This window comes from Puma concolor, chromosome B1 (genome assembly GCF_028749965.1).
Source record: "Puma concolor isolate L17-30 chromosome B1, mPumCon1.1.hap2, whole genome shotgun sequence".
NCBI lineage: Eukaryota > Metazoa > Chordata > Mammalia > Carnivora > Felidae > Puma > Puma concolor.
In genome coordinates, this window is record NC_141670.1 from 203,675,814 (window position 1) to 203,687,201 (window position 11,388).

Sequence of the window (11,388 nt, forward strand, 5' to 3'; positions counted from 1 at the left end):
GACTGAAGACTGCTCTTTTTTTTGTCCTTGACTCTAGGTAATATTCTCCTGTTTCTTTGCATTTCTCACTTTTCCTCGTTGATAAAAACTGGACATTTTAGGGGCGCCTGAGTAGCTCATTCGGTTAAGCGTCTGACTTCGTCTCGGGTCACGATCTCACGCTTCGTGAGTTCGAGCCCCTTGTTGGGCTCTCTGCGGTCAGTACAGAGCCCGCTTCAGATCCTGTGTCCTCCTCTCTCTTTTCCCCTTCCCCTCTTGAGGTCTCTCTCTTGAAAATAAATAAAAAATAAATAAACCTTTTTTATTTTTATTTTTTTAAATTTTTTTTAAACATTTATTTATTTTTGAGACAGAGAGAGACAGAGCATGAGCAGGGGAGGGGCAGAGAGAGAGGGAGACACAGAATCTGAAACAGGCTCCAGGCTCTGAGCTGTCAGCACAGAGCCCGACGCGGGGCTCGAACTCACGGACCGTGAGATCATGACCTGAGCCGAAGCTGGACACTTAACCGACCGAGCCACCCAGGCGTCCCAATAAACAGTTTTTAAAAAGTTAAAAAAAACTGGACATTTTAGCAGTAAATTGCATCAAGTCTGGATTTTTCTTTTCTTTTTTAAAAATTGTACAAAATGTTTATTTATGTTTGAGAGGGGGGAGGGGCAGAGGATCCAAAGTGGGCTCTGTGCTGACAGCAGAGAGCCCAACATGGGGCTTAAACTCACAAGCTGTGAGCTCATGACCTGAGCTGAGTTCGGATGCTTAACCGACTGAGCCACCCAGGTGCCCCCGGGTTTTTATTTTCTTCCACAGGTTATTTCTGATTTTTGCTTATTCATTTGTTTGTTTTTGTGAGTAACTTACCTGGGCTAAGTCTTTGAAATCTATCTCCCTCACTGTATGTAGCTGCTGCTGTTGTTGCTGTCGTTATTTTTATTAAAAAAAAATTTTTTTTTAATGTTTATTTATTTTTGAGACAGAGAGAGACAGAGCATGAACGGGGGAGGGTCGGAGAGAGAGGCAGACCCAGAATCCGAAGCAGGCTCCAGGCTCCGAGCTGTCAGCACAGAGCCCGACGCGGGGCTCGAACTCACGGACCGTGAGATCATGACCTGAGCTGGAGTCGGAAGCTCAACCGACTGAGCCCCCCAGGTGCCCCTGTTGTTGTTGTTTTTAAATTTATGGACTTTGAACCCGTGTCTGCCTCACTTAGAGATCGGCCAGTATTTGATCAGAAGTATTCTCAAACACCATGAGTTAGTAAACCTTCTATCCTCGATCAAAGACCTTTGTGTGGGCAGAGGAGCATGTTCAAAATGTAGGCATTTTCAGGTCTGCCTGGCTTTTGCTTTTCACTGGGCTGTTCATACTTCCTCTGTCCACACAGATGGCCCTAGGGTCAGTCAGAAGTCTGTGGCTGGCTTGGGCCCTTCCCAGGGGCACACAGCCTCAGCCATTCTGTACGGCCTCCGGGCCAGTCATTTCCACTGTCGCTGCTGGTAGGCGTGGATGCCACCCATTGCTCCAAACTGAGCGAGTCCCTTTACCCCTGGCACTGCAGCTGCTGTGCCCATGGCCACCCCTCCCCGCAGAGCCTCGGCCTTCCCAGCTGGGAGGGTGCTAAGGGACGAGCCTGGGGCCCGCGTGGTGCAGACGCTCACGGTTCCTACCTGAAGTGCAGCAGTCTTTAAGGACGGACACTGCTTGAAGGATGGACACTGCTTCAATGGTTGCCTGTTCTTGGATGATTTCCAGCGTGTGGAAATGGCGGTTTTCGTCAATTTGCGCGGTTTCATAATTGACTTTTGGGAGGAGCATTTGCCAACCTCTTCATCTGGCTACAAGTCGAAGTTCTGCCTCCCTGGAGTGCACTTGTGACTGGAAACGTGGGGCAGAGCTGAGGGTGGTCAGAGGGCAGGGTCGGAGGTAGGGGAGAAGTCGCCGTATGTGAGGATGTGAAGGTTGGTTGGGATGGACGAGATTCATTTAGCCGAGGAGGAAAATGGCGGTGCCCATGGGGAAAGGGATTTTCCCAAGTTCTTGAAGCTCAGTCAGTGGAAAGCTGACACTGGAACCTGGCCCTCCTGACTCCCAACTCAGTGCTCTTTCCCTTCTGCCAAATTGCTTCAGTGGTTGTCATTTAGAAGTCTGAATCCCTAGGAGTTTTCAATGTGACAGATCCATCCATCTCCCTCCCTCCCTCCCTCCCTTCCTTCCTTCCTTCCGCCCTTCCTTCCTTCTGCCCTTCCTTTGGTCCATGCATCCATCCATTCATCTATCATCCATCCATCTTCCTCCCTTCCTTCCTTCCTTCCTTCTTTCATTCCTTCCTTCCTTTGGTCCATCCATCCATCCACCCATCCATCCATCATCCATCCATTCATCCATCATCCATCTTCCTTCCTTCCTTCCTTCCTTCCTTCCTTCCTTCCTTCCTTCCTTCCTTCTGTCTTTCCTTTGGTCCATCCATCCATCCATCCATCATCCATCCACCTTCCTTCCTTCCTTCCTTCCTTCCTTCTTTCCTTCCTTCTGTCCTTCCTTTGGTCCATCCATCTATCCATCCACCCATCATCCATCCATCCATCATCCATCCACCTTCCTTCCTTCCTTCCTTCTTTCCTTCCTTCTGTCCTTCCTTTGGTCCATCCATCTGTCCATCCATCCATCATCCATCTTCCTTCCTTCCTTCCTTCCTTCCTTCCTTCCTTCCTTCCTTTGGTCCATCCATCCATCCATCCATCATCCATCCACCTTCCTTCCTTCCTTCCATCCTTCCATCCTTCTGTCCTTCCTGTGGTCCATCCACCCATGCATCCATCCTCTTCCTTCCTTCCTTTCTCCCTCCCTCCCTCCTTCCCTCCCATCCATCCATCCATCCATCCATCCATCCATCCATCCAATATTTATTAAGTGCTTACTGTGTGCCCAGCACTGTGCTGTGCTGTGAGGATAAGTAGAGAACAAGAGCTGACATGACCCCAGTGTCACGATCCTCGTAGTCTCAGAGTGGCGGCACTAGCCTTAGGAAAGGACCTTGCAAGATCCATTTTGAAGAAATATCCCACACTTCTCTGTTAGTCTTAATTAAGGCAGTTCCCCTTTCCAGGGAAAACAATGAGTTTTAATTAACTTCCGAGCTGAAACCCTTCAAACCGTGATTTCAACCAAGTATAATTTGTGGAAAATTTTTATTTATGGAAGAGTTTTTAGTGTGTAAAGCATTTAAATAGAAAAAATCAATTGTCATATTCAACGGTTTGGTAGCAAAAAATTTCATTTCTGGAATGAATCTCAAAGGCAAGCTTACTGTGAGTTCTCTTTCAAAATATTTAGTGAAGTGGATGGCTCTAAAAACAACTCCTCTAGACGAATGTATGACCCTGAAGCCCTTGGCCTGACACAGAGGGAATGTGGCGGAATGTGGTAGAAACAGCACGGCTTAAGACACTTGCCAGCTGCTTGCGGCTGCCTGTGTGATTCCAAGGAGCCATATGGGAACTGAAAAATTCAGGAAAGAATCTGGATGCTTTGTCCACACAACAAATAATTGGATATTTGGAAATGAGATTTTGGACTGTATCTTGAGTCTTCCTCTGGGAATTCCTAAATACAACCCCAGAGGGATTCATGGAATTTTTAAAATCTCGTCTTTCTCTCGTCCTCCTCTATTTTTTCCCCTTGGGTGATCTCATTCGAGAGTCATGTCCAAATCTTGTCTCCAGCCCTGATCCTCTCCCGGGCACCATTTCCAAAGGCCTCTAGGCCTTCCTTCCAGCGTGCCAGTGATGAGGAGGGCTCACCAAATGTCCCTGGGCTCCTGCGTTTGCCAGCCTCCCTACAGGAAGGTCAGGCCATGAACCCGGGCTCTGGCCGATGGGATGTGAGTGATAGTGGGGTGACCTCCAGGTCCAACCCTAGGAAATATTCTGTGTGTTCTCCGGCTCTCTCTTCTGTCACAGTGACCTTGCAGGCTAGAGGTTCCAGAGGGCGGAGATAGAAGTCGGAAAGGAGGTGCCTGACCTGCATCAGACTTTGTGAATGAATGCAGTACCCCTTTCTTGGGTTTCCCCGAGATTTGGGGTTCATTTATCACGGCAGCCCAGGCTAGCCTCGCTTGGCTGATATCCCCAGGATGTCCCACAGGCACCCTGGAGACAACGTGTCCAGAGTTGAGCAGCCATCTTCAAATTTGTTCCCTAACTATGGAGTGACATCAATGTTCTTCCAGACGCCTCTGAGTCTCTTTGGATTCCGTGTCGAGGCGGGAGGGGCCCGCCTGCGTTTCCTCCTCCCCACCGCGTCTGCTCACAACCTGCCGTCTCTCACCCGGACCCACACCATGACCTCCGCTGGCCCGGTCTCTCTCCCGAGCTCCGGCTCTCAGGAGCTGCCAGCATTGCCATTCTGAAACACAAATCTGATCATGCCGTTCCTTCTCTTGAAAGCCCTGGAAGGGTCTCTGTCACCTTGGAAGAAGGCACCAGCCTGGCTTCCCCCCCGTCTTACAGTCCGTCCTGCATGGCCAGGCCGCTTGTCCCTCCCCGTGTGCACCGTGCCCCTCGGTCTTTTGTGCCTTGCAGATGCTGCAGTCTGTTTTACTTCGTCTGGGTCCCAGCTCGTCATTCAACTCCCGCCCAAATGTATTTTTCTCTTCGCCAACACCTCAGGCAGAATAAATTCTCCCTTCTTCCTTCCGCCGTCCTCAGCGCATAATTCCAGAGCAGCCTGTGTCCTCTGGGTGTTATGCAGGCAAAGCGGGAGGGAAGGACCACAGGGTCAAAAAGTTGGGGGGGGGGAAACGGAATTAGTCAAAACCGAACGTTGTTAAATGCAAATAGCACGTGACTCTGAGAGGCGTGACCAGCCCCACATCGCAAACTGCACATGAGCATCTGGGGGGCACCTCGTGGGGCTCATGTCCTGGGGAAGTTGTCATGTTATCTATGCCCTCGCGTCACAGATGGGGAGACTGAGGCCCGGAGCACGCAGCTGGCGGGTGGCCAGGCTGACAGTGGAAGAACGGAACTGCAGGCCGTGGGGGCGTGTGCTTGCGGGGGGCGGGGGGGCGCTGGGCAGCTGGCAGAGGACCGCGCCTCCCGTCAGGCCACCTGCCTGCCAGCGCCTGCTGCTCCCGGCCTTTGCCCTGCGAATGCAGACACACTGCGCCCTGGGGTGGGGGCACTTAGGGGACTGGGAGGGTCTTCCCTAGGGATAGTCCACACTGCGCCCCAGCCAGGGCACTTGGGGGCCTGGGGGGGGACTTCACCAGGGACAGTCCACAATGCGCCCCGGCTGGAGGACACTTGGGGGACTGGGAGGGACTTCACCGGGGACGATCCATACTGCGCCCCGGCCGGAGGGCACTTGGGGGACTGGGAGCATCTTCCCTAGGGAGGGTCCACGCTGCGCCCTGGCCAGAGCACTTGGGGGACTGGGGGGGACTTCCCCGGGGACCGCCATGGACCATCACCGCATCGATGGGTGAGGCGTGGTCATGCGGACGGACCTCCTGTGGGTTGTCTGTCACTGTCCCACGTGAAGACCTTCTTCCTGCAACAAGAGAAGAAAATAGCCACCGCCTTCCGGATGCTTCTTCTGAGTGTCCTACAGACACTCCTTCACCTGCACGACAACCTGTTCACAGGTGCCACGGCCGTTCTCAGTGACCCCGAGGAGACTGAGGCTCAGAGTGAAAGCAGTGACTTCTGCGGTGACCCGCAGGGCCGGGACCGGAGTTCAGGCCCCCGCCTCGCTCGCGGCCACCACCGTGAGCTCCTCTCCCCCCCACCAAGCACTCACCACGCTCTGGCGGGTGCTTTCCAGCACCGCCTGTGAGGCGGGCACTGTTGACGGCCCTGCAGCCACTTCTGAAACGTGACCAGCAGCGCCCTGTGCTGGAGATCGCCACTCTCTAGCTGTGCGCTCCAGGGCAGTTCACTTAGCCTCTCTGGGCCTCAGATGCCTTGCTTCTAAAGTCGGGATAACGGTGCCCCCAAAACACTGGGCACACGGGAGGCCCCTCGTGTGGTGTGTGGGGGACAGGGGGCGGTGAGGGCCAGTCTGAGAAGTGGGCCCCCAGAGCGGCTGCAAGCCTCCTTCCCTCCCTTCTTTTGTCCGTTCCCGCATTTCCTGGCCTCCTACTGGGCCCAGGCCTGTGCACTTGGCTTCAGGGGAAAGACTCCTGGCCTCTGCCGTCTTTCCCAGCTCCTGGGAACCCCAAAGGTGCTTTCTGGCTGGTTGTGCATTTCCTCCGCAGGCCAGTGCTCCTCTCCTCTACCCTGCCCACCAGAATGACCACAGTGGGCTCTTGCCCCTACAGACTGATGGGGAAACCCCTCTTCCCTGGGTGCCCGGGGGGCCACTTTCTGGGGCCTTCCCTGGCGCCCGTTAGATGATGAGGTACCGTCACGCCACGGGGAGCTGAGGGTGCACTTTTAAGCCACACTGCAACCCAGTAAGAAGGGGTGGCCCCTGCACTGGTCGGAGCTGGTCGCCGCCCCGCTCTCCGTCCCCATGGTGCTTTATGCACACGGAGAGCTGGGGAGCAGTGTGCTATGGCTGACCTCCCTGAGGCCAGCCCCTGGTTCTGGTCATCACCCGGTCCCCATGGAGGGACCAGGAAGCCCCCGCTCTCACTCGCCCTGCCCACCCTACCCTGCGCCCTGCCACCCCGAAGCTCTGTGTCCGGATCCTCCACTGTCCCCCGCAGTGCCCTCCCCCAGGTCATTACCCACGCTGGCCTCTCTGCCAGGAGCGCCCTTCTGTTTTCTCCACCTGTTTATCCTTCCGGAGATTGTCTGGTTTGTTTCCTGCTGTCTCCCTGGGGCCTGGAGCCAGGCGCAGAGTAGGTGCTCAGCAAACACTTGATGAACGGAAGAAGGAAACACACCTGTCGCACTGCGGTATCTATGCGTCTACGAGAAAGAGGAGCCCGGATGGCTGAAAACGGTTGTCACCCTGGTCTCTGCCGGGCTCTGGGCTCTTGCTTGCTTGGCTTCTCACACACCAGGGGCTTGGCTGGCCCACAGCGGTGGTGCCCCTGGGCAAAGAGATCCCTGCCTCCACCAAGAGGCACCCACGACCACCACCCCAGCTGTCCAAAGAACTGCCAGCTCCCCCCCTCCCGCCCCCGCCCCCGCCCCCGTCTCCCTTCTCTGTTGGGATTGGAGCAGCCAGATCCCTGTCTCCCTGTGGGGCCTTTCCTTCCTTCTCCATCTGGACTCGTTTCCCTTCAATCTCCGGGTCAGACTTCTCCTCCTGGCCCGAGTTAAAGTCCCGTCCAGGCGTCCTTGACCACTTGATAATGGGATGGCTGTGCTCGATCTTTCTGAAAGCCCTCACCTCAACCCCTTGTCATTTGCTGAAAGTCATTAGGAGACGTTTCTGCAAGGCACCGCAGCCCCCCCCAAATGGGGCAGCTCCCCTCCCCACCCCCCAACTCGCCACCCTGCGGCTTATTTCTGCCCCCTGTCCCTGGCAGCTCCCCCCTCCACCCGGAAGCCCTCCCTTCCTGACCTGGCATCTTCCCCCCACCCCTGCAGCTTCCTCTCCTCATCTGGCACCTCCCCCCCCCCCCCCCCCAGCCCAAGCAGGTGCAGACTTCTTAGTTTTGCTGGAGGCCAGGCCAGGGGCGGCTGGGAGCACAGCGCAGGGGAGGGGCTCCCCTCTGTAGAACCTGGCACCCCAACAGCCTGTCTCCTCAGGCTCCTTCCTGCTGGGTCCCCAAGTGTCCCCAAGAGCATTGCTCATGGGTTCCTGAACCATCTCTGAATCAGGCCCGTGCGGGTAGTTGCCCAAGCTGAGCTCTGTCGCATTTATAAAGATAAATTAAAATACTATCACTAGAGATCTTCAATAATTAAAAAAAAAACCTGAGCCTTTTAATGAGTAAGTGGTCTGATTGAAACTCGGAGAGAAGAAGTCTTTCTGCTCCTTTTTGAAGGGGATGCATTGCAATGGCGGGAGGAATCAGTCTGGATCTTGAAGCTGAAGGGTTTGGACCGGGGCTCAGTGGGGCCCCCCACTCACCTCTCAGGAAAAGCACCGTCTAGTGGGTCCAGCCATGTGCCAGGCACCTGGCGTCTGTTTTTTCATGAATCCTCTACCCTCTCAGGTCAAGAGATCGTTGGCATTTGTCTGAAGTTCCCCCAGGTGATTCCCACGCGGAGCCCAGGCCTTGAACCGCTGGGTCAGCACGGTGGCTCTCAAACTTGCGGGACGTGTCAGAACCAGTAGGGGACACATTAGAACACAGATCCCTCGGCCCCATCCCAGAGTTTCCGGTTCGGTGGGTCTGGGGGGGGCCTGGGAATCGGCATCTGTAACTGGTTCCCAGTAATGCCGACGCTGCTGGTCCTGGGATGACACAGAGAACCAGGGGGTCGGGGTCGTGCTGGTGAGGCAACTACAGAAACAGAGAGGTGAGGCGTGTCACTTAGGACACCCCACTGGCACATGGGGACGTGGGCCTTGGAACCCTTCGGATAGATTGCTGAACCCCAGGTCGGGGAGAAGGGAACGCCCTCTATGTAGGCGCTATATAGGTACTAGGTAGATAGGAGGTTCAACGAGATCTTTCTTCTAGAACAATGCCCTGCCAGAGTAGGCCCAACAGCTTATAGTCTTTAAAATTTTTTTTTTCCAACGTTTATTTATTTTTGGGACAGAGAGAGACAGAGCATGAACGGGGGAGGGGCAGAGAGAGAGGGAGACAGAATCGGAAACAGGCTCCAGGCTCCGAGCCATCAGCCCAGAGCCCGACGCGGGGCTCGAACTCACGGACCGCGAGATCGTGACCTGGCCGAAGTCAGACGCTTAACCGACTGCGCCACCCAGGCGCCCCACCAACAGCTTATAGTCTTGATTATGTTTGTTCCTGTTTCCTGAAGGATCGGTTGAAGACCAGCCTTCTTCCCTCGGCCCCTGACGGCTCTTCCCCTTCCCGAGGGGGCCAAGCGTCTCTGAGGCACCCGCCTCCCCCCTCCCAGGAGCAGCGGCTGGGTGTGATCGGGTCTGGAGCCCAGTGCCCCGCGGGGAGCTGGGAACCAGGAGGCGGCGAGGGAGATGGCGAGGGCTGCTTCCCCGTCTCAGGGCGTCTCAGGGTCTCAGGGTGACACGCGGTGCTTCCGTGGCCCTTCACGCCCACGCCGGCTGAGCGCACGTCCACCGCGGCGGTGCCGCAGACGCTGTCCCCGCGGTCTCCCGAGACTTCTCCCCGTCGGGATGTCAGACAGGATGCCTGACTACGACCTGCCGCCCTTCCTTGCCGCCCGCCCCCATGTCTTTCTCCTGCACCGAAGCCCCCGGGGTCCCCGAGTTGGTCACTAACGAGGGTGAGCACAGGGCGAGCAGGTGCTGGGTGCGGGCTTTCCTCCGTCCCCCGCAAGTCCCCCGCCGCCTTCCCCGGGCCCAGCCACCAAGGCCTCTCTGGACTCTGGACAGGGGCCTCCTAGGGAGCTAGCTTCCTGTAGTGTCCTCACAGGGGGACAGATGGCTCTGAAATGTCTCTGGTCTTACCCCCCTGCTTAAAAGCCCCCAGCAACTTGGTTCCAGTCTGCGAATACAAATGAAGCCGGCTGCCTTCCTCCCTTGAGCCTGGACGGTGGCTCTCATGCTCCGCCCTGCCCCCCAGCTCTTCCCACCTTGCCCGTGGCTGGCTCCTTCTCCGCTCAAAGTTCCCCGGCCCCTTAGTGACCCCTTCATCTCCGTGTGCTGACTGCCGCATTTTCTCCTGGGTACTTACTACTGTCTGAAAAGAACTTTCCCCGTTAGGACAGGGGCTCCTCACCAGCGCGGGGGTACTTGTCTGTCTCCGCCATCACTGTGTCCCCGTGTCCAGCAGTGTGCGCGAGCTGCGTGACCTTGGGGATTCCCACGTCTCTGAGCTTTGGATTCGGAGAAGGGGTGAATCAGTCCCGCTCTTTTGAAAGCGTTGCAGCCTTATCGGGGCAGAGTCAACCAGCCGACTGTTCTGGAAAAAGCGCCGGGGAGGCATCCGCCAGCCTGCCTGCATTTCAGGCCTGGGGCCTCCCCCCACTTCCTCGAGGACTTTAACCAAGTCACCAATAACGTGGGCCTCAGTTTGAGCCCGGGTGGTGGTGCTGATGTGCCCCTGGCCGAGAGGCTTCGTCTGTGCCTCCAAGTGGTTAATGTAACCATGAACCCGGCACGCAGACCACAAGTTACGCGGGATGGGGGAAGGAAGGCTGCCCTGGGGCCAGAAAGCCGGGGCTGGAGTCTGGAGCCTGACACGCTCTGGCTCGGTGAACTTGGCAATCACTGCCTGGAGTCTATTTCCTCAGCTGTGGAAAGGGGACCATCACACGCGCCCCACAGCCTGCTTCTGGGAATTATATACAATTACCTGCAATGTCGCCCCTTGTCCCCGAGAGCAGGTTCCTCCCCTTCCCCCACCCCCACCCTGTCTTCTTCCCCAGGATGCACTGGGTCCCTGGGAAAGTGTCCAACATGGAGTAGGTGCTCAGTCATTTGTCACAGTCAACTTTTCTTGGGGACAATGCTTAGGGGCTCTTCTACTAAAACAAGCAGACAGACAAGGGGACAAGCTCAGAGCCTGTGCGGCCCCCCCCCCCTTCACATTACGGCTGGGGAGGGGAGTGGAGACCAGGGTGTCGGGAAGGGCTCCCCGGGAACCGTCTAACCCGGGACACCACCCACCTCTTTTCTTGACTGCCGGCCCCCGTCCGCAGCGTGCTTTGTTTGTAAGCCTCTTCCTAGGCCCCTGTTTGCCTGTCTCGCCTCCCTCAGCCCTGCACCGACCCCTTCTGCTCTTCCCTGCTCCCTGTGCGAGACCACATGTTCCCACAGCCGATGGCTCCTGCTTCCCGTCCCCACCCGGGGCCTGAGCCTGAGATTTAGAATCTGTCAGGTTGGGAATTTACACCATGGAGGGGAGGGCGAGGGCACATTCCAAGGGGGGGAGACTTCTTAGACATCTGGCCCCGCCCCCCCCCCCCCCCAGCCTGGGCACAGACAGCGTGAGCCCCTGGGACACTGTTACTGGATAGGACTTCCGCCTGGGGGAAGACAGCAGAGGACAGTGCTGAGGGCTGCTGCTCTTGGAGGCTGGAGGGAACCTGCACCCCCTCTCTCTTTCCCAGGTGTTTGAGGCTTTGCTCCCCTGCCCCCTTAGGCTCCCTCTCTGTCTCCCTCGCTGTCTCTCCCCCGCTCTGGACCAAAGAGACCCGGCTGGGAGGCAAGAGTGACAGAGACCCCTGAGGATTTTTACCTGACGCAGAGGCCTCTGGGGGAGGGGTGGAGGCAGGCTGGCCCCTGGCCCCGCAGAGGCTGCAAAGCTGGCCTCGCCTCAGAGACTCTCCGGCACCCGGACTCCATATTTTCCTGAGGCCAAGTTGTATTAGCACGTGG

The 11,388-nt window shown here is 56.5% G+C and overlaps 1 long non-coding RNA gene across 2 annotated transcripts; it reads right to left on the bottom strand.

Annotated features, from left to right (window-relative positions):
• Positions 1-3,169: 3,169 nt before the first annotated feature.
• Positions 3,170-10,330, bottom strand: LOC147582138 (uncharacterized). 2 transcript variants are annotated; one of them, XR_015250622.1, is made up of 3 exons: positions 9,788-10,330; positions 6,775-6,914; positions 3,170-5,550 (listed from the first exon to the last, which is right to left on the bottom strand). It is a non-coding gene; the product is annotated as an uncharacterized LOC147582138 (long non-coding RNA). The 2 variants fall into 2 exon arrangements; XR_015250621.1 differs by lacking the exon at positions 9,788-10,330 and having other exon boundaries at positions 6,775-7,419.
• Between the last annotated feature and the right edge of the window lie 1,058 nt (positions 10,331-11,388).